General features: G+C 39.0%; 1 protein-coding gene across 2 annotated transcripts in view; it reads right to left on the reverse strand.

The window, feature by feature from the left end:
• LOC127978843 (CD209 antigen-like protein E) overlaps positions 1-22,146 on the reverse strand; it is a 44,591-nt gene that overhangs the window by 10,651 nt on the left and 11,794 nt on the right. The window lies entirely within an intron of this gene.

Genomic DNA, 22,146 nt, shown 5'->3' on the forward strand with positions numbered 1-22,146 from the left:
GCGAGGGTTGTCTTCAATGAGACAAAAAAAGCTCCCGTTACTCCTCTCCTCATCAGGTTACACTGGCTAACAGTAGACGCTCGCATTAAATTCAAGGGACTGAATTAAAAAAAAAAAAAAAAAAAAAAAACCTGGATATGCGTTCTGACTAACTGAGACTTGTCATGGCACTTGTATACTGTTGTTGTTCTCTTGTTGACCTGACTGCTTCTATTGTTCTCATTTGTAAGTCGCCTTGGATAAAAGCATCTGCTAAATGATTAAATGTAAATACATACATTTATATATATAATATATATATGTATATATGTGTGTATATGTATGTGTATGTATGTATATGTATGTGTATGTATGTATATGTATGTATGTATATGTATATGTGTGTGTATATGTTCATATGGGCGATAGTTTTTTTTTAATGAATATTTCAGGCTACTATTTATATCAGTGCACAAGTGAAAGTCTACTATAATGTCTCTCAGTTAATTAGAGGCAATGGAACTTGTATATCCTAATATTACTACACTTACACCATATTTAATAGTATATCTGTATTTAATGATGTATAAAACTGGCTTGATATTTAATGTGAATTATCCGTATTTATATAATGACAACTGAGAATAAAAAATAAATAAAACAAATCTAGGTTAAAACTCATTTGCCAAGTAGAAATGTGATATTCATGTTAATCACTTTTATAAAAATAAAAAAAAAATTGTACCATTTCCCACAAAATCTTTTTCTCAAGATATTTATGAATATCAGCAATTTTTTGCTACAATAATGATTATAGTGTGTGCATGCATGTGTGTACACCTGTACCTGTGTGTGGGGACTTAAACCTGAATACACAATGACTCATGGGGACTTGTGTCACCGTGAGGACCTAAACTGAGGTCCCCATTGGGTAACAAGCTTATAAAGCATGCAGAATGAGTTTTGTTTGGTGGCTAACATTCCTCGAAATATGTTTTAGATAACAGATAACAGATTTTTCATTTTCGAGTGTTAAATTAAACAATATATTAGTCTGATATAAGTAGAGCAACATATATTAGAAAATCAGGTGAAATGTTAATATAAAATAACTGTACATTGAACTATTGCATTACCATGTGTTTTTTTTTTTTTTTTTTTTTACACAACAATTTTAGAACCATATATTATGTGAAAGCATATGAATATTGTAAGGTGGAAGCCGATGAGATGTGATACATGCAATCCATGTGCAAGCTTTTATTACACAGAAACAGGCATGGGTCAAACACTGGCTATATAGGGCAAGACAAAGAATGTTCCTAGGGCAATCGTTGGTCTATGATGAATGAACAATATCCATAGGCTGGGTCAAAACACGAGTAACAGGGCAAAGCAAGAAAAAGACTAAATGGAGCATGGGAATTGTAGTCCAGGGTTTACTGTGTAGTGTGAGTCTGTGTTGTGGATGATGACCTCTGGTCATGATTAAATGGAAGTTCAATGACCGGATCATGATAAATATAATCCCATTCAGTTGCCATAATATTATCATCAAAACATTACTGAATTTTGATAATGTCACAATCATTCATGGTTAGTAGATCTAAGTACTATTTGCATTTTAAGGATGCAAATAAAAAAATATATATTCAAAAAGGAAAGAAAATCTGCTCACTACCTTGGCCACAAGCTAGTGCACGTCATTATCGAGCAGTAGATAAATGATAGCATGACTATTACATAAAGGAATGTGACAGATTCATCAACAAAAATATATTGTTATATATACAAAATATATATACAAAAAATTATATTTATTTAACAGAGCCTTTAAATAAATATAAACAAACATAAACTATTTTATTTTTGCACTTAATAACTTCATTAATTCATTTTTTAAATAGTTAATATTTAATCAAAAACACTCTTGTAAAGATTTCATCTGATAACTGAAATTTTTTTAATAGGTGGGTAAAATATTTTTTAGTTTGACTCTTGTGAAGTGAAGAAGCCCAGCTGACACACATGCAGAAAAACACTTCCGCCACCCACAGATCTATGAGGAGGGATTTATGCATTTACTTTATGCTAACTAAGCCACCAGTCATATCGAGAAGCTGTGAAAAAGGACGTGTGATTTGACACTTTTGTCGCCCCCTTCTTGCATGACTTCTCACGCAAGAAGGGGGCGAAGAAAGTGTCACACATCTTATCTTAACCTATCTATTTGATGTTTTTGCGGTGTCATCTTCAATAACTGTTGCCATTGTGTGTACGATTTTGTCAAATGTCTTAAGTGCTATAGATTAGTGGGGTTTTTTGTTTTGTTTTGTTTTGTTATGAGCAAAAAGAAAGAAAAAAACTGCAATTTATAACATTTTAGCACCTCCAAGTCCCCGAATATTTCATAATCTTCAGTATGCTGACAAAAAAATTACTAGTACAATTTATATTACACTGCAATATAGCTAATCAATGAACTTACAATGTTATTTAGAAGTGCTTATAACTTGTAAAACAAAAACCAGGAACAACCAATAAACAGCTTTCTTGTAAGCACCATATATCACTGTAACAACGAGTAGTGCATAATAATTACCTCAAATGATATATAGGGAATTTGAATAATTAATCAGGAATATGATTAATATATATCTCAGATGACAGTTACATTAAATTTTATTGATTATGAAAAATAGCTCAATTGCCTATACCAATAAAATAATCACAGGGCACTGTAATTTACTCATTAATATGTCAATATTCCATTCTTCATATCAATTGTTGTGATATCTCTTACTGCAAATTACTGCAAATCAAACAGTGGTTTGTCCAGCAAACCAGATTGACCTATCAATTTTCAATAAAGTTATCACTTCTTATAATTCAAGGAAAAATATTCTCTGGCCATGAAAACATTATCCTATCCTTATGATAAATTTAGTTTCTAAATTTAAAGCTTGTAGCTAAAGATCAGACATCTCAGTGACTCGTAATGTGAGTGGGGTGGAGTCCAAGCCAATCATAGATATAGGGTTTTTAATAATTAAACTAATAATACATCGAAACTACAAATCACACAGAGTAAATATGCATACGACAATACAGACAGTAAACTTTTTACAATACATAACAGGATCCAAATAAGGGAGAGAGAAAAAGAGAGAGAGAGAGAGAGAAAATGGAGAAAGCGAGAGAGATCACAGAATGAGCTCAGGTATGAGGATCAGTCAGTAACCTTTCTGAAACCAACACGAATCAAATAATAGCAACACTTTAAAGCAGCATTTAAAATCTTCATAGAAAAGTCATACTTGCAAAGTGTCCAATGTGCGTGGGCTGGAGACCGACGCGCGTGTGTGTGAGCTGCTCTGGATCTTGGCGTGAGCGTGGAGCCACGTGGTCCTTTGTGGCAAGGGGTGTTCGTTCATCTTCCGGCTGTTGCGGGATCGCGCGGTATTTGAAAGGTTCAACAAACAATGTTCCAGAATTCGTCTTCCTTGTGTGGAGAGGCGAATAGTTGAATAAACTTAGTAAAGAAAACAAAACAAAACAACGAAAACGAAAGTTTCCGAAGGAGCCATGATAATGGCTTCCACCTCTCAATCCCTGTGCTGAGGGGGACGGCCATATGGGCACGAGCGGGAGCGACGTTGGTCGCACAGGAGAGCAGCATGTCAGAGAACAAAGAGGAGAAGAAGAGAAGAGAGGGCGGATCTTGTCCGGTCGGTTCTTATGGCTTGGGATGGTTCACGCGTCTTTTCGCGTGAACAACCAATGAACGTCCGCGATCTGAAGCGGGGGAAAAGTTTCTTTGTCTCTGTGGAAACACTTACCCTAATGATTTAGGTTTTGTCAGATTTCATCAGGGATATTCTAGCAAGTTCGTAATTCCAGAATAATACATTTTTCATTACTTTGCTTTAGATAAATGGGTCTGTCAAAGCATGACGATTACAGGAACACCAAACAGTACATGTATATAACTGATAGAAACACGAAGTTACATTCAAATGCAGAATTACACACATTTAAAGATTAACACACGCTAATAAATTGCAGATAGTCCCAATTTATATGGGAAACATCTAATGTACCAAAAAGAACAATACTATATACATTTAGACTACATTTGAGCACATTTTACCATTCTTTTGTAAGGGTTAGATTTCCTGTGCTGTTGCCTCGTGGGGTCATAAAGTTTTATGAAGCTGCAAAGGAGTGGGGGTTACATAAACATGGCTCTATTTGAGAACATTAAAATGAGGAGAGACATTTCCCAAAGTATAAGCTAGCAACTTATACTCTTCACATAACAAGGATTAACCATTTAATGCAATCCATAACATATTTAAAATACATAGTATTAATAAAAATGGCAAAGTTAAGGAACTTTAAGAAAGGTTTCTTTTTGTCTCCAGTCTCTTCAGGAATGTGGTTGGGGGTTGCGTATCTCCTTTGAGGCTCGCACGGGTATCGTAAATAATTTAAGTCCAGCCAAGCTGGCGCCAGGCCAGGCATTTAGTGCAGAAAGGTTTCATTTGTATGCCTGAATTTAACCGATGAATCGATGACCTGCATATGTGTTACATCACTAAGATGGCAGTATAAACCAAATTAAAAGAAAATATATTCACAAATTTAAGAGTTTTGTCCGCAAGAAAACACAACCTTTTTGCACTTCTCCCCTCAGGCAGACGTTACAGATCTCAGTGCACTAGAACATCTAGGCATAACTATAAGGTTGTTCCTGGTTGGTGTTTGCCGTTCTCTGCATTAGGAGTCATGTACCACCCTGTTGCAGTCTCTTCGCAACCAAGGTCTGCTCATCCATCTGAGACCCACGATTTTGACCATCCGCTCTGTATACTCTTTGCCTTTGTGCAATTAACTGTTTACTGCATTTACTTTCTTATCTCCTCATATATCCTCCTTATCTGGCACTTTCCTCCAGGTTAGACTGCAATGGGCTACTTCTCATCACAATTGCTCTGCCTTGCTGGACTCAGGAGCTGAAGGGAAATTCCTGGACATTACTCTTGCTCACAAACTTAAGATTCCTGTTGTTTCATTCACCCAGCCCATCTTGGTCAATGACCTCAGCGGACAAGCATTACCGTCCCTCAATCATTCTACCAGACCAGTGAGTCTGACCACTTCAGGCAACCTTCTGGAAGAGATCCAGCAATTATTGCTCCTGTAGTTCTTGAACACTCTTGGCCTTAGCTTCACAATCCTCAGATTAACTGGCAACAGGGCAATGTGTTGTCTTGGAGTGAACATTGTCATGCTGTTTGTCTGGTCTCTGCATATTTGTCTGTGCATTGTTTTGTGTTAGAGGATGAACCCATAGACCTGTCTAATGTTCCCACAGAGTACCTGGACCTGAAGGGAGTGTTCAGTCATTTTGAGCGGCCTCTCTTCCTTATGATGGTGCCATAGACTTATTGCCACATATGTCTCCACCTAAAGGCAGGTTATATTCGCTTTCTGCTCCAGAAAGGGAGGCCATGGAGAAATATATTTCTTATTCTCTGGCAGCCAAACTCATTTGCTTTTCTTCTCCAGCACGTTCAGGTGTTCTTCTTCATTGAAAATAAGGATGGTTCCTTGCACCCCTGTATCGACTATCGGGGCCTGAACAACATCACGGTTAAGGACACTTATCCTTTGCTGTTGATGTCTTCAGGCTTCAAGTGGACTTTCACAATGTATATAATTTGGTCCGCATCAGGGAGGGGGATGAGCGGAAAACACTTTGAATATCAGGTTATTCCAGGCAGTCTTCCAGGCACTTTTTAATGACATGCTGAGAGATATTGTTGACCAGTTCATTTGTCTACCTGGATGACATATCAATATTTTCTTCTTCTCTCCTGGATCATTTTCAGCATGTCAGATGAGTGTTTCAGAGCCTGCTAGAGAATGGGCTTTTTGTCAAGGCAGAGAAATGCATTTTCATGCAGAGTCTGTGCCCTTTTTTAGGATATATAATTTCCTCTGAGTGAGTGCGCATGGATGCCAAAAAGATTCAGACTGGGGTAGATTGGCAAACCTCAGATTCCCACAAGGCCCTGCAGAGGTTTACCTGCATTTTATTTGCAATTATAGCCAGCTAGCCATCCCTTTGACTGCCTTGACCTCCACCAACATGATGTTCAGGTGGGCTGAATCAGCCATTGCTGCTTTTTCTAACCTCAAGAGCCACTTTGTTTCTAACATTCACATTCTTTTTGCCCCAGTACCTCCTGTCAGTTTGTGGTGGAGGTCGACACGTCAGAGTTGGGGGATGGGTGTGGTTCTCTCCCAGCTTTCTTCAGACGTTGAGGTCCATCCGTCCGCATTTTTTTTTTTTTTTAGCATCGTTTGTCTCCAGCTGAGTGAAATAATGAAAATGGTAATAGAGAGTTGTTGGCTGTCAAGCTTGTTTTGGAGGAATGGCACCAATGGTTGGAAGGTTTGGGGGTGCCTTTCATAGTCTGGACCAATCACAAGAAGCTGGAGTACATCAGGAGCGCCAAACGTTTAAACTCCTGGCAGGCTCGGTGAGCTCTTTTTTTTTCAGTCGTTTTGTTTTTTCTCTCGTACCATCAAACCCGGTGATTTCTCTCATTTTTGTCTTTTCTGAGCGTTCTCTCCCAAGTCCATTTTGCCCAAGAAACTTGTTGTTTCTATGGTAACTTAGGAGATCAAGTCAATGGTCCGCTCTGCCTTACAGGGGGTAACGCCTCAGTCAGATTGTCCACCTAGTTGTTTATTTGTACTCTGAGAGTATATGGTCCAACATTATCTGGTGGGGCCATTGCTCCAAGGTGGCTTGTTACCACGCAAGACACCCAATAATCGCATTGTTATTAAAAAGTCTCAACCTTTTGTCAATTTGATGATAACATACAAACAATACATGTCTTTTTATGATCTTTAGTTTGTAGTGAGAGAATTTATTCAGTATCTGCATATGAATCAATTATATGTTCCTCTTTAATATTTGCAGCATGAAATAAACATGAATATTTGAAAAATCTAAACAATTAATACAAACAAATTGTCTCATGAATCGATCAATCAGAGTTAGAGATAAAAAAAAAACTTTTTTTAACTTCAAAATATAAACATTTTGTTATTTTAATTAATTTTGGCACAGTGGCACAAAAAAAAAATACTTGATTTATTTCTTAAATAAAGTAATGTTTACTCAGTCAATATTGTAAAATTAATTTGACGAACCTGACTTGCCATCTCCTCACTGGATGTGGGATTAGAGAGAAATGCATCTTTAGGACTACACATAAAACTCTAAAAAATGTGAGTTTTTGTTTTCAATTTTAATTATTTCATTATATAATAGTAATTTAAAATCAAAACTAATTCTATAGTTATTCTATACAAAATCATTCTATAGATATATCTATCATGTTGGTGAAGTGCTCCTGCTCAAGGCCAAGAGGACAGAAAGTGCATCCTGTTTGTTTTCCTTATTAAAAAAAAAAAAAATGTTGATATTGTGAGTGCACACAAATACAGGTGCATCTCAGTAAATTAGAATGTCACGGACAAGTTAATTTATTTCAGTAATTCAACTCAAATTGTGAAACTTATGTATGAAATAAATTAAATGCGCACAGACTGAAGTAGTTTAAGTTTTTGTATCTTTTAATTGTAATGACTTTGGCTAACATTTAACAATAACCCACTAATTCAACACTAATCATCCACTAATCTCAACAAGTTACAATATGATGACATGTCAATCAGCTAATCAACTCAAAACACCTGAAAAGTTTTCCTGAGCCTTCAAAATGGTCTCTTAGTTTGGTTCACTAGGCTACACAATCATGGGGAAGACCGCTGATCTGACGTTGTCCAGAAGACAGTCATTGACACCATTCACAATGAGGGTAGGCCACAAACATTAATTGCCAAAGGAGCTGGCTGTTCACAGAGTGCTGTATCCAAGCATGTTAAAAGAAAGTTGAGTGGAAGGAAAAAGTGTGGAAGAAAAAGATGCACAACCAACCAAGAGAACCGCAGCCTTATGATGATTGTCAAGCAAAATCCATACAAGAATTTGAGTGAACTTCACAAGGAATGGACTGAGGCTTGGGTCAAGGCATCAAGAGCCACCACACACAGACTTATCAAGGAATTTGGCCAGAGTTGTCGTGTTCCTTTTGCCACTCCTTACTCCTTACTACTTACTACGTCACGTCTATGCCTCATCTGCATCTTAAAATTAATGGATTCAATTGCAAAAAAATCAACAAAAATTAAGATTTGTCAGTGAGATGTTCAGTGAGATATTCAGTGAGTCTAATGTATGTAACGATGATATTAAAGAGCCAGTCGGAATGCCATACTTATCATGCCTCTGTGTCATGAGAGGAGCTTTAAAGCCGAAGCAGTGGACTGAAGTTCAGCCACAGCATGTATGTATGTAGCCACGTACCATTAGCATTCCAGGAACAGTTTAATCTTTGCTTAACTGTTGATACATGTAAACGAGAACTCCATGAAAAACACATCTCTTCAGAGCCATTTCTACACCAGCACCATGATATTTTCTAGCAGTATACAACTTAAAAGGATACTTCACCCAAAAATGAAAATTATTTCATCATTAACTCACCCTTGTGTCTTTTCAAACCTGTATGAAGTGCTTTCTTATATTAAACATAAAAGAAGATATTTCCTCTGCCTCGGTCGCCTGAGCCTTCAGCTCCGCCTTGGCCCTCTGGAACCTTAGTGTCACCCTGGCTCTCCATCTACTTGGCTCCATCCTGGGCTCCTTATCCATTGACTCAGTCTCCATCATTGTCGTCTAGGCTAACTCTACCATGGCTCCTCCCTCCCTCAACTCTGCGCTGTGGCTTCATCCTGGCTGGTCTCTTGACAAAGATCTGGCTTCTCCTGTTCCTGGCTTCCCCTTGGCTCCACCTCCACTCCTCCATGGACTTTTTTCATTAGCCGTGTTTCCATTATCGAGCTAAGACCGGGCGTGCTAGTGTGTGCCAGGGCCAGTCGTGTTTCCACAGTCACTTCCGGGGCTTGATCGTGCCTCGCCGGGGCTTCCTCGGGGCCAATGGCCAGGGTTTTTTGGCCCGACGAAAACCTTGGGCCAAAGCGGGCCAGCCGGGGCTAGAGGAGGGGTTACGAACAAAGGCGGAGTTTCTCCGTGTCTAGAGAGCGTCAGCACTGGGGATCATTTCAGAAAGATAAAAGCTTTAACACCAGCATTAAAGACGTTTTAAAATAAGTTGAGCTCAAAACTCACTATTAGTTAGCAGCAAGTGTTTGAAATAACTTGATCCGATGTGGATTATAATCACTAAACAAGGCAGAAATATTTATAAGCGATGTAAAAGACTATGCACGCTAAACATTAACGTTACCATAGTAAACATGTTAAATATGACCGCTTTGAGAAATCAGACGTCAGCTTCTTATACTCTATCACAATTGTGTATTTATTAAGTAACATTTTATTTGTCGTCTCGTTTCAAGAGTTTAGCTCCACGTTGCATATCATCAAAATATAATAATGATTTTTGTTCGGGAGCTTTTATAAAAATAGCGAGTCTGCACTGCAGATCATTTCAGAAAGATAACAGCTTTAACACCAGCATTAAACACTTTTTTTTTAAATAAGTCGAGCTCAAAACTCTCTTTCAGTCAGCAGCGAGTGTTTGAAATAACTTGATCCAATGTGGATTATAATCACCATGCAAGGCAGAAATATTTATAAGCGATGAAAAAGATATGCACGCTAAACATATTACCATAGTAAACCAGACGTCAGACGTCAGCTCCTTATTCTCTATCACAGTCGTGTATTTATTAAGTAACTTATATTATCTGTCACAAGCCTCGTCTCGAGAGTTTATCTCACGTTGCCTATCATAAAAGAATATAGTCTAATAATGTTTTTTGTTCGGGAGCTTTTATAAAAATAGAGATATTCTCATTCATTCTAAATGTGACGGCTACTGTGGCTAATAAACAGAAACAGGCTCGACTGAATAAGCAGACTATTTTCATAAGCGTTAAAAATAAATAAATAAATAAAATAGAAATAAGTGTGTTTATGTGTGATTAATTTTGAGTCCTGATAAATTAAATCAATTCTATAGTTAAAACAAAGATGTTTTTGAATTTGAATAAATAACAAACCATGCAAACAAACGGCCGCTTTTATCATGTTCGTTTAGTGATCGCACATGTTCCAGTGACTTATTTCTTAGTTTTCTGATAACTTCTCTTTGATGGTGAAATGATGGGGTTGCATGACGTTGTTCTGAGAGGCGTGTAAAGGGCGTGTTTTAGTGACGTACAGTGGTGCTTCAAGCTCCACTGTGGAAACCCTGCGCTATTCTGGCCTCGTGCTACTGGCCCGGGGCTCGGCCCGCTTTAAGCCCTGGCTCGCACTGGCCCGACAGTGGAAATGCGGCTATTGAAAGACTTACCTTGCTGCTATTCTTACCCCCTGTGTTTCCTCCAGTGTGTTCTCCTTTGTCCATCCTAGCCATAGGCTCCATGGATTCCCCAGTCTGTCTTTCATCTGAGGTGTGTGCAGTCTTCCTTCCAGGATATCCTGTGAACCCAATTTACAATATTACTTTCCTCACCTTCTGTAAAGATGGAGATATTGACTTTAATACTTAGCAGTACCATCGACCACACTTGCTGAAAATAAACAACACTTCTGCTTTTCTAACTCTCTGTGTGAGTCTCCTTCCATAACACTAAGCAGATGAGCTGAAAATGGACAAAGTATAGCAGCATTTTATATCATTGTAAGCTTATTCCAATTTAATTTGCATACCTTAAAAGGCATAGTTTTGCTGAAGGATATATTAGCAGTCACATGATTTGGTGTTGCTTGGTTTCACACTAGAAGAACAGAAATTATATGAAGTCAAAGTGTTATTTTCCAAATCACATGACATGCAACATTTAACAAAGCTTAAAGAAATGTTTAGCACTTGCTGGAATTAACCATTTTTATAATAAGTTGAAAATATTAAAGGCATTTGAATGAAAATGTACTGAACTGTGAGCTCACACCATCTCATCACACACTGCTGCTGTTCAGAAGCTAGTTCATGAGCAAATTCCTCATGATACATGGTGGTAAATTAGTTTTCATGCAGTTTTTTCTCATATTAGATCAGCATTGATAGAGCAAAAAAGAGGGGACAAAGTTACTGATTCTCCAAGAAACATACATTTGGTTGGTTATTGTCTTAAAAGTTCAATATTAGCATGAGAGGAACACAAAAACTCACTGTAGCTGCTCCGGAGCTTAACTTTCTCATTTACTCTGTGTATTTAATAGTTTCAGACCTCTCTAAAGCAGGTCACTTTGTATTTTATTACCTTATGCTACTCATTTTTATTGGTTTTAATATCAAATTCTCTACAGATGATGCAGATTTTTACTTAAATATGTTCTGAGGGCAGAAAAGAAAATGATTGGTTTACAGATTCAACCAATGAAATTGAAGCAGAGGCGGAGTCAGGAAATTTGAACATGTGAAAGGAATACTTCAGACAAATATGTTACTGATGCTTTGTGGGAGGTAGTGGTGGAAATTGTGATTCTTTCAAGTGATTCGTTCATTTTCAGTTCGTTCACTGAAATGATTCGTTCTGAATCGTTCACTGATTCCTTCAGGGACCATTTCTTCATTCAATATATAAAGTCTATTTAAGTTGTTCAGATGAACAAAGCACAAGGTTTTCTTGCATAATTATCATTTTAACTGTTTGGTCAGACAGTTCATATATATAAGCCTATATATTCACATTCATAAATCGGGGTTTAAAATGGAATTATGTTCTGTAAGCGTATGTGCACAGTTGTTACAAACATGCCAGGTTCCACCTCCACACAATCACTATGCACACCCTCACCGAAGTTCCAAATCACACCCACCTGATCCTCATCACGAACCCATCACCGCAGCACCATATAAGCCACACACACTCCAGATCATTCCTGTATGGTTATGATAAGGACTAATTTCTTCTTCTACTCTCTCCAGTGATTCTCCAAGATCCAGTTCCCCTGTGTGAATGAGATCAATATCTCTTGATCTCATTCAGACTCATGAAATTCATTCAGTGAAGGGAGTATTCGTTAACTACATTCAACAAATCACATGCTTCGTCACATGTCATACTCGAAGGCTACTGGCTCAAGGTTGAGTAACTCTTTGACAGGATGAAAGGGTTCACAGATACCTGGTTCACCGAGCTGCACATGCACTGCTAATAGTGCCACGCTGCTGTGGATGGAGGAATTTCAGTGAACGAGAAATATGAGTCAGTGGATTACGTGAACGAGAAAGATTTGTTCACCTAAAATATTCGGTTAAAAAGAACGACACCTCACTAGTGGGAGGCATTTATTACAAGGTAAGTTTATTTACCATGTGTTCTCATGAAAAAAATTACATCTCTAACATTTTAAAAGATAATTAGGGAACAAAGATACACAAAACAAATAATCATGGACTAAATATCATATAGCATGCATTTTCACTTGACTGCTTCATCAGTTGATTGCACCAAAGCTGGTTATGAGGTAACTGGAGTAAAACATGCTTTTCCAATGCTTTCACGCTGTCTGTGAAACTGATATGAGCGAAAAAAGAACTCATTCATATCTCCTTGATATTACATCAGTCAGTTTACGTTAGTATTAGCATTAGCACTGCTCTCAGGGCAGGAGAACTCCATATCCATTTTACTGTTATTTTACTAATGTATGAAAGTTGTTTAGGTGCAGATCTTATACTAGGTGACAACCGCTACAGATTGTTCAGGCAGAACAATAAATCACTTGGTCCATGTCCACAATAAAGTTCTTTACTGTTGTCTTTTGCTTCATACATCAGTATGGGTGTGGTTCTATAAATGAACAATAATAACAATAATGAATATACAGTAGATACAATGAGGCAGAAACATTATACCGAACAAAATAAAGTAATGCAATAGCATAAAGATAAGGACACATTTATACAAGTCCAGCAGCTGTACATTTACCTCGGGTTTATGCGCATATTCACTTCAAATAAACTAATATTACATTAAATAATATTCAAGAAGTAACATTTAAAGTCTAATTCAGCAATTTTTATGCTGATATGAATGTGCGATCAAGCTTATGTGGGCATTGATTACCTCAAAGGAATAAACAAACTTTAAGAATTGCAATATAACATAGCAGCAACTAAATCTACCAACATATGAAAGAGTATATAAATACTTACTTTTAAGATGTACGGACACAGTATGAACAAAATGAACTAGAAATCGGACTCGGAGATCAGCACGGAGATCTCTACAAAACTGCCGTGAGATTTAGCACAAAGTTACATGTCTGGGCAAGAACACATTTCTCCCGATCTAAACCAATGAAATTACAAGAATGATAGTCAGGTGATTCAGAAATAATATGTTTATCCTAAAATGCAACAAATTAAATGTCCAGCAGAGGGACATTAAATCTTAGCCTTTTGTACAGCCGCCCCCAAATTTGTTTAACAAATTTGTAAATAAAGAAAAGGCTCATTAATCTTTGTTGGTGTCATCAGGTAGGGCAGGCAGTTTAATCAGATGAGACACAGGTCTTGTCTAACTTTTGTCTTTGACATTCACTACAGCTGTACGAACACGTACATCTTGTCCGGGAATGACTTTGGCTACTGTACCTATTTGCCACAGGGCTCTGTGACGCCATCTCCTACGACTGAGCATTTCTGATTCCGGATAGACAACTTGTGGTAATGCAGAGGTTGGACGTCCCATAAGGAGGGAATTAGGTGTCACAGGGTCTATATCTGCTATATCTGAGGAAACATATCCCAACAGCCTGGAGTTTAATACTCCCTCCACTTCCACAAGTACAGTGATCAGTACTTCCTCTGGCATGGATTGAGAACCAAGGGAGATGTGCAGTGCAGTCTTGATAGACCTAACCTCTCTCTCCCATGATCCTCCAAAATGCGGTGCATTTGGGGGGTTTAGACGGAAATGGATCTGCTGAGAAGCCAGATGTTCTTTCTAGGCTGGGTGAAGTCTACTGAAGGCATTCTGGAGTTCTGTGCTACCTCCCTTGAAGTTTATACCGTGATCAGAGAGCACATCATATGGTTTCCCTCTGCGAGCTATGAACCTTCTTAACGACATAAGAAAGGAGTCTGTGTCAATGCTCAATAGAAGTTCAATATGAACAGCTTTGGTAGTAAGGCACTTGTACAGTATTCCCCAACGTTTTTCACATCTGCGTCCAAACTTAACCTGGAATGGACCAAAACAATTAATGCCTGTCGAAATAGAAAGCTGGACAAAACAGTCTAAGATTAGACTGGGGAAGATCTGCCATCATGGGGATTTATGGCTTCCCTCACCATTTCTTACATTCAAAGCAGCTGCGTTGGTGTTTTTTAACTGCCTCTCTGCCTCTTATGATCCAATATTTCCGTCTTAGTTCTGTGAACACACGCTCGGGTCCTGAATGTGAAAGGAGGTTGTCGTAATGTTGAATCAGAAGCTTTACAAGAGGGTGAGCAGGATCTAAGACAATGGGGTGAAGAGTTTTGCGTCCAAGTGCTTACATCTGCTGAGGCGTCCACCTACTCTGACTAATCTGGCTTTGTGATCATATTCTGGGGCTAGAGTAAGAAGACGACTAGAGTGAGATACAGATTTACCTAACTGAAGTTGGGCTATTTCTTCTGGGAAGCTTTCAACTTGAGCATGTCTCAGAAGTTCCTGTTCAGCCTGTGTGTAGTCATCAGCAGAGCGTTCACTGTCGTCTGCCACCCCATGAAGGTAAATAACAGTAGCCTTATTCAGATCTTGAAGTGAATTGTATTGAGAGATATCTGGAATATCAGTTTGGCTGGAGGATAGCTCTCCACAGAAAGTAGAACTGCGGTGTTCTTGAATATCATCACCTAGAGCCTCAAGTGGCTGTTTGGGCCAAATACTAACTGGCTGAGTTAAGAACTGTGGACCTTGATTCCAGCGGCTTTGTGTTGTAAGTTTAGAGAGAGTGAGGCCTCTGGTAATGTCGTCAGCTGGGTTCAGCTCTGAATTGATATAGCACCAGGCTTTTGGGTCTGTAAGATCCTGTATCTCAGCCACCCGCGTTCCGACAAACACCTTGTAGTTGCATGAGTCCGACTGTAGCCAAGTCAATACAGTTGTGGAGTCAGTCCAGTATAATTCTTGATAAATTTTGATGGTCAGTTCTTTTCTCAGAGTTGCAGCTAGCTGAGCGCCAGTCAGGGCAGCACAGAGTTCGAATCGCGGTTGTTGTCGTTTGGGTGCTACTCCCGATCTCGCAGCAACAAATGAAACCTGAGTTTCGTCATGTTTATCACTTGTGCTGATATATGCAACTGATCCGTAAGCACGTTTCGATGCATCACAGAATACATGAAGAGTGTGACTGCTAACTGACAGATCAGTATTTGGTTTGATATAGCATCTTGGGAATGTAACATGTGGTAATTGTGACAGCTCACTTTGCCAGGTCAACCAGGCCTGAAGTAGATCTTTGGGAAGATCTGGGTTGTCCGATTCACTTTTTTTGTCCCATAAACGTTGAATGATAATTTTGGCTCTTGTTGTGAACAGAATTAAAAAGCCTAATGGGTCATATTGGCTTGCAAGGGTTTTGTAGAGGTTCCTCAGTGTTGGTAGAGAATTTTCCTTTTTTTTTTGTATCTGTAACCAAGAACATCCGAAGAGCACTGCCATCGTAGGCCCAGAGTCATTTCCTGTGGGTCTGCTCCACTTTGAGTGAACCAAAGGTGACTGTTTACAGATTTCAGCTCATCCGGGAAATTAGCGATTACTGATGGAGTGTTGGTGGCATACTGTCTCAATTCAAAGCCACCCTCTGAAAGGAGTTTCTGCATCTTGGTTACAAGAGTCTGTGCTTCATCAGCTGATGAAAAACTTTGCAGCCAGTTGTCAACATAAAAGTTGTGCTCTACTGAGACATGCGCATCCTCGTCTGGTTTGCTGTGGTCATACAGATGTTTCTGCAAAGCAAATGTTGCACAACATGAGCTACAGACTAGGCTTGGGCGGTATCCAAATTTTGATACCGTCAAACCTCCTCCCTATTTTACCTCGGTATATGGTATTACCGTAAATAATTAAAAAAATATGACGTAAGGCTGAGACAGCATCACCAAACTGTTGGCTTGTGCCTAAACCATTCAGAAACTGAATACCAAACACTAATACTGAAACAATAACAAAATGACATGCACAACAATATTAACAACTTTTATTAGCAACAAATAGCAATAGTCAAACATAATTAAATTAACATAAACATACAGAACAGTTTTTGCGCAGACATGCACACACAAATCAATAAAATCACTAGGGGTGTGCACAGATATTATTATTATAATATTCGTTCGGCTCTAATTATTCGATAAATAAAAATTATATTCGAATTTCGACATATTTTTGCTTGCCATAAAGAAAAGAAAAAGGGAAAAAAGTCCACAAAATTTTTCGAATGTGATATTTGCGGAAAAATGCCCATCCATAAAAATCCCACTGCACGAACAACTTTTAATAACAAAGAGCAGCTTATAAAAAAAGAGCGAATAGACCCACAACACTCAACCAGAATTTAATTAAAATTATATATATATATATATATATATATATATATATATATATATATATATATATATATATATAATAAAAAAAATATTGAAAAGCAATATGTTTAAATAAAAACAACTTCTTTCCAGTCTTCTTTCCAAAATAGTTTTTAATGAAAACCAAATATAAATACCCGAATCCATTAAATAAAAAATAAACAGTGCTAATAGGAACGAATGGCAAGTGGCATACAATCTAGTCAAGAGTTTTCGCTAGGGCACGTTGTGGACCGACAACTTTACCTGCGGTGCTGAAAACCTGCTTCGATGGTGCGCTTGTGGCACAGACGCACAGGTACTTTCGTGCCACTCGCAACATCTGGGGAAAACACCAGGCAGCATTTTTCCATGAATGAAGTGGGTCCTCGTCTCCTCGAGTAACTGGCTCTAAACAGTAGGCTGTTATTTCAGCTCCGATTCGGTCCTCTACGTTGCCGATGCCGACAGCACCTGCCATTGCATCGCCTTTTTTTTTTTTTTTTTTTTGCAGCATATTCCCAGAGTCATCTTTTTCGTGAGGGCACAATTTGCAAATAGCCTCGTCCTTATTTACCACCTCTCCCTTCTCGTTCGGTCGAAACCCGAAATACTGGCAAACTGCAGAATTTATGTTCTTTTTTTTTAGATCAGGTCACTCGGTGCGCAACTCGCCATCTTTTCCCCTCCTCTCTCTTTTCCTCGTCTCGTAGTCAAGCGATGACAACCACGCATACACATTTTTAGGCATTAAATAAATTAAATTTAATATTTAATCCTTGTCTCCTATATAAGTGCATTGTTTTTTTTTATTGTTTTTTTTTATTAAAGGTATGACGGTATTGGAACTGATACCGTTGCTATTTTTAGATCCCGCGGTATACCATATTAAAGTGTAAAAAAAGTGAAAGTGAAGTGACATTCAGCCAAGTATGGTGACCCATACTCAGAATTTGTGCTCTGCATTTAACCCATCCGAAATGCACACACACAGAGCAGTGAACACACACACACACACTGTGAGCACACACCCGGAGCAGTTACCGTATTACCGAACAAGCCTACTACAGACTGTTCCAAAAGGCAATACCTGCCACTCAAAAACAGTGGACGCTGTTCCCTGTTCCAAGTTTCTCCAAAGGAAATGGAGAAAGGGTTTGTCTTCATTCAGCAGACCCACCTGGTGGAACATTCCTTTTATATCGCTGCTGATAGCGACAGCATTTTTTCTGAATCGCAGAAGTACTCCTAAGAGGGTTGGTCCAAGTGTAAGGCCAGGCAGGAGGTTGTCATTTAAGCTTGTTCCTTTGTGCTTAAATGAGCAGTTGAAGACAATTCTGTGTTTTTCATTGTGTTGAACAATGTGATGTGGTATGTACCATGTTTGATGGCTTTCCTCTGCCTCCTCTGGTGTCAGTTTCGAGATGTAACCAGCATTTTCAAGTTTTTGCACTGCATTAATGTACACTGATGCAAGATCTGTGTTCTGCAAAAGGCATTTTTATGTGCTCCTTAAGTGGGCTGTTACTGCTTCTTTAGTTGATTGTAAAGGTGGAACATTTATTTGCCATAGGAGGGGTGTTGCATACCTCTGAATGCCTCTAACTGCCAGCCTGATTGTTTTCTCCTCTAGAATTTGCACTGCTTCTTTGTCTTGCCTTGATCTTGTGATCAATTTCTCACTCCTGTACGGAAGTGTGTCCATTTGTCACAATTTCTGTACATTGTTGAACAGTTCAGCTTCTGGTGACAAAGTGGAGGTTAATAAACACTGCTGTGGTGAGAGCTGACTGGAAAGGAATTTTGAGGGGCCCTGCAGAGTCCACCCGAGTCTGGTTTTCACAGCAGCAGGACCACCAGGAGGTCCAAGACGTACTGGCTCTGTGGCTGTGATTAAATGCGGGTAATCTGAGCCAATGAGTAAGAGTGGTTGAGCCTGTTGCAGTTGGGTAATAGGCAGACCTTGTAGATGTCTGTATTTCTTTTGCAGCAACTTAACAGGGTAAGTATATTTTGTGAGGTTCAGTTCTTTGGCTGTGAAAGCTCTTTCAGTGGTAAAGGATTTTGTTTGGCTGAAATACAGAGGCTACTGAGAATGAAACAGCCGCCCCATGAACAATCCATATGTCTTGTCTCACAGTACGGAGGGCTATATCTTCAGGTAGTCCTTGAAGATCAAGTTGCTGTGCTGCTTCATACAGTAACATTGTCCTATCTGAACCGTCATCCAGTATGGCCTATGTGTCAAGTTCCTTCTCACCATTTCTCAAGATCACTCGGCTGACCTTCAAAAGAACTTTTCTGTTTGCAGTTGGTCTGTCCAGATACAAAGTATCTACTTCTGAGTTCACAAGACAACTGTTTTCTGCTGAAGCTTGTGTTTCATGTTTAACTTTGGCACTGAAGTCATGCAGTATTTCTAAATGTCTCTTTCCACATTTTTTGCATTTGGCTTTAAGATTACATTGTGAGATCTGGTGATCATGGCCACACTTAAAGACAGTAGCAAATCGTTGAACTGGTTTGAAGTTCCTTTGCTGGTCTCTCTGTGGCTGAGAGTAGACTCTGCTTACATTACTAGCATACTGTGTCTCATCCTCTTGTATTCTGAGCTCGTATTCAAGCCAGTCGCTAAGGTCTAGCAGTGTTGGAACTGGGATTTGAATGGGATTAACAAACCTTCTGAAATTTGCTTTAAGATCATGAGGCAGTTTGGCAAGAAGACGTGAAACATGAGACCCACATTTGAGTTCTGTCCATCCTTTAGCTCCAAGTTGGTCCAGCATTCTAACTAATGCACGCACTTTGAGGGCAAACATTCTAAAGGATTTAATGTCGCCACTCCTGATTTTTGGGCCATCCATCAATTCTGCAATTCTTTGTAGTGCAAGTGGATGTGGTTGACCATAAAGTGCAGTTAGAGACCTCATAGTGTTGGTGTATGGATACCTGCTGTTGACATATGAGTCTGCAATGAGCAAAGCATTCTCCTGTTTCAGATGATCAACGAGTATTTGGTACTTAAAATGCTCTGTAGCTTCAACAGATAGCAAATTCTCCAATTTTGAGTTGTGCAAACTCTCTGGGATCCTCACTGCTAAAATTAGGAATGGTGGGAATGGGACCTCTGTAGGTGGGCTCTACATGAGGATAAGTTGGAGAAGGAGGACGCACTGGGTGGTATGGATGATATGTTTCAGACTGAGCATAATCTGCGTACTGTTGTGGGGTCAAGAATCTTGATTTGTCTGCAGGAGTAGGAGCTGATCGACCATAGCAGTCTGAGTGTCTCTCATAGCATGCATGGTGAGCTAATGTATCCCTTGACATAAGTCTCTCATCTTGGTATACTGGACTTGTAACTAAATAACCATGATGATGTTGCTGATAACCATGTGGTTCGGTGGAAGGGAAATAGCTGACGGGTCTGCTGTTCAGACTATGATCTTTATAAGTCCCATAAGTAGCTGCTGTCTCTTGGCTGTAATCATGAGGCATAAACTGAACAGCTGAGGGAGATTGGCTGTGCTCTCTTTGGTCAGTGGACAGATAGTTATGGCCTCTGTGGTCTATGTTGTAATAACCAAGTTGTCTGTCTACATACCTAATACCAAGATGAGGATATGTAGCATCTTCCTGATTAGCTAACTTGTGCTGGGCTTGATCTGGTTCATAAGGAGAGAAAGGATGTCTTGAAGTTAGCAGATTTGCAGAGTCTGGTAGCCTCAGTTCTCCTAGGTTGTCAGTGAGATAATCAATCTCTTTGTGACTGACTGAATGAGAATGCAAAAGGTCTCTTTGTGGTTCTACAGGCAGTGCCCTCATGGGCTGAGGAAGATCGTCTTGATCTCTAAACATAACTGGCCTGTCCTCAGTCGCTGCTGTAAATGGACTTGAGGAGAGAACTTTATGATCTGCATCAATTATTCGCCTTGGAAAAGTCAGAGTACCCGGCTTTGGCTGTGGCAGTGGCTGCATCAAACCCTGATATGTCTCCACAAATTAGCTTCTTTCATTTGATCCAGTGCTCATACTTTTCATTGGTTCTGGTCCGCTTTCAATACATGGGAACTCTTTAAAGTCAGGCTTTTTACCTGGTTCAGGTCCAGTTGCACCATTTGCAGGCTGTTCATCAGAATGAAGTAGCTGACAGCTATGATGTACGCACACAGTATGAACAAAATGAACTAGAAATCGGACCCGATCAGCACAGAGATCTCTACAAAACTGCCGTGAGATTTAGCACAAAGTTACATGTCTGGGCAAGAACACATTTTGACTGACATTCATTTCTCCCGATCTAAGCCAATGAAATTACAAGAATGATAGTCAGGTGATTCAGAAATAATATGTATATCCTAAAGTGCAACAAATCAGCGTCATTAAATCTTAGCCTTTTGTACAACTAAACTATGTGATGCTCTGAGGGCAGGAGTACTCAATATTCATATTACTATTATTTTACTAAACTATGTGCTGCTCTCATTAAAGGAGTACTCATTTTTCACATCACTATTATTTCACTAATCTATGTGCTGCTTTCAGGGCAGGGTTACTCAGTATTCACATTACTGTTATTTTAATAAACTATGCGCTGCTCTCAGGGCAAGAGTACTCAATATGCATATTACTGTTATTTATAGTGTAACATGATGCTCTCAGGACAGGAGTAATCAGTATTCATATTACTATTATTTTTAGTGCATTATGTGCTGCTCTCAGGGCAGGAGTACTCAATATTCATATTACTATTATTTTACTAAGCTATGTGCTGCTCTCAGGGCAGTATTTTGAATCAGACGTTTGAACAAATTGATTGAATGAATGATTCAGTCAGTCACAAAGTTAAATTTTTAAGTATAAATTAATAATAAATTAATACATTTAGTCAGTTAAATTTCTGTATTCAAAACTATACATTTAAAGGGGGGGGTGAAATGCTATTTGATGCATACTGAGTTTTTTACACTGTTAAAGAGTTGGATTCCCATGCTAAACATGGACAAAGTTTCAAAAATTAAGTTTGTTCCCAAAATACTCCTTCCGGTTTGTCACAAGTTTCGGAAAGTTTTTTTCGAGTATGGCTCTGTGTGACGTTAGATGGAGCGGAATTTCCTTATATGGGTCCTAAGGCACTTCTGCCGGAAGAGCGCGCGCTCCCGTATAGCGAGGCTGAGCAGCACAGACATTTCACTGATCAGAGCGATTCACTGATCAGAGCGAGAGCATCGCGAAAAGTCACAAAAGAAGTGTGTTTTCGGTTGCCAGGGCAAGACAACCCTGCACAGATTACCAAAAAAAAACAGCATTAAGGGACCAGTGGATGGAGTTTATTTTTACAGAGCATCAACGGAGTTGTGCAAGTGTTTTTGTTTGTTCCCTGCATTTCGAAGATGCTTATTCACAAGGCCCAGTTTGACTACAGATTTGCGTATCTTTTATTTTTTAAGGATGATGCAATCCCAAGGAAAAAGGGTCACGATCGTGT

This window comes from Carassius gibelio, chromosome B19, assembly GCF_023724105.1.
Source record: "Carassius gibelio isolate Cgi1373 ecotype wild population from Czech Republic chromosome B19, carGib1.2-hapl.c, whole genome shotgun sequence".
Classification (NCBI taxonomy): domain Eukaryota; kingdom Metazoa; phylum Chordata; class Actinopteri; order Cypriniformes; family Cyprinidae; genus Carassius; species Carassius gibelio.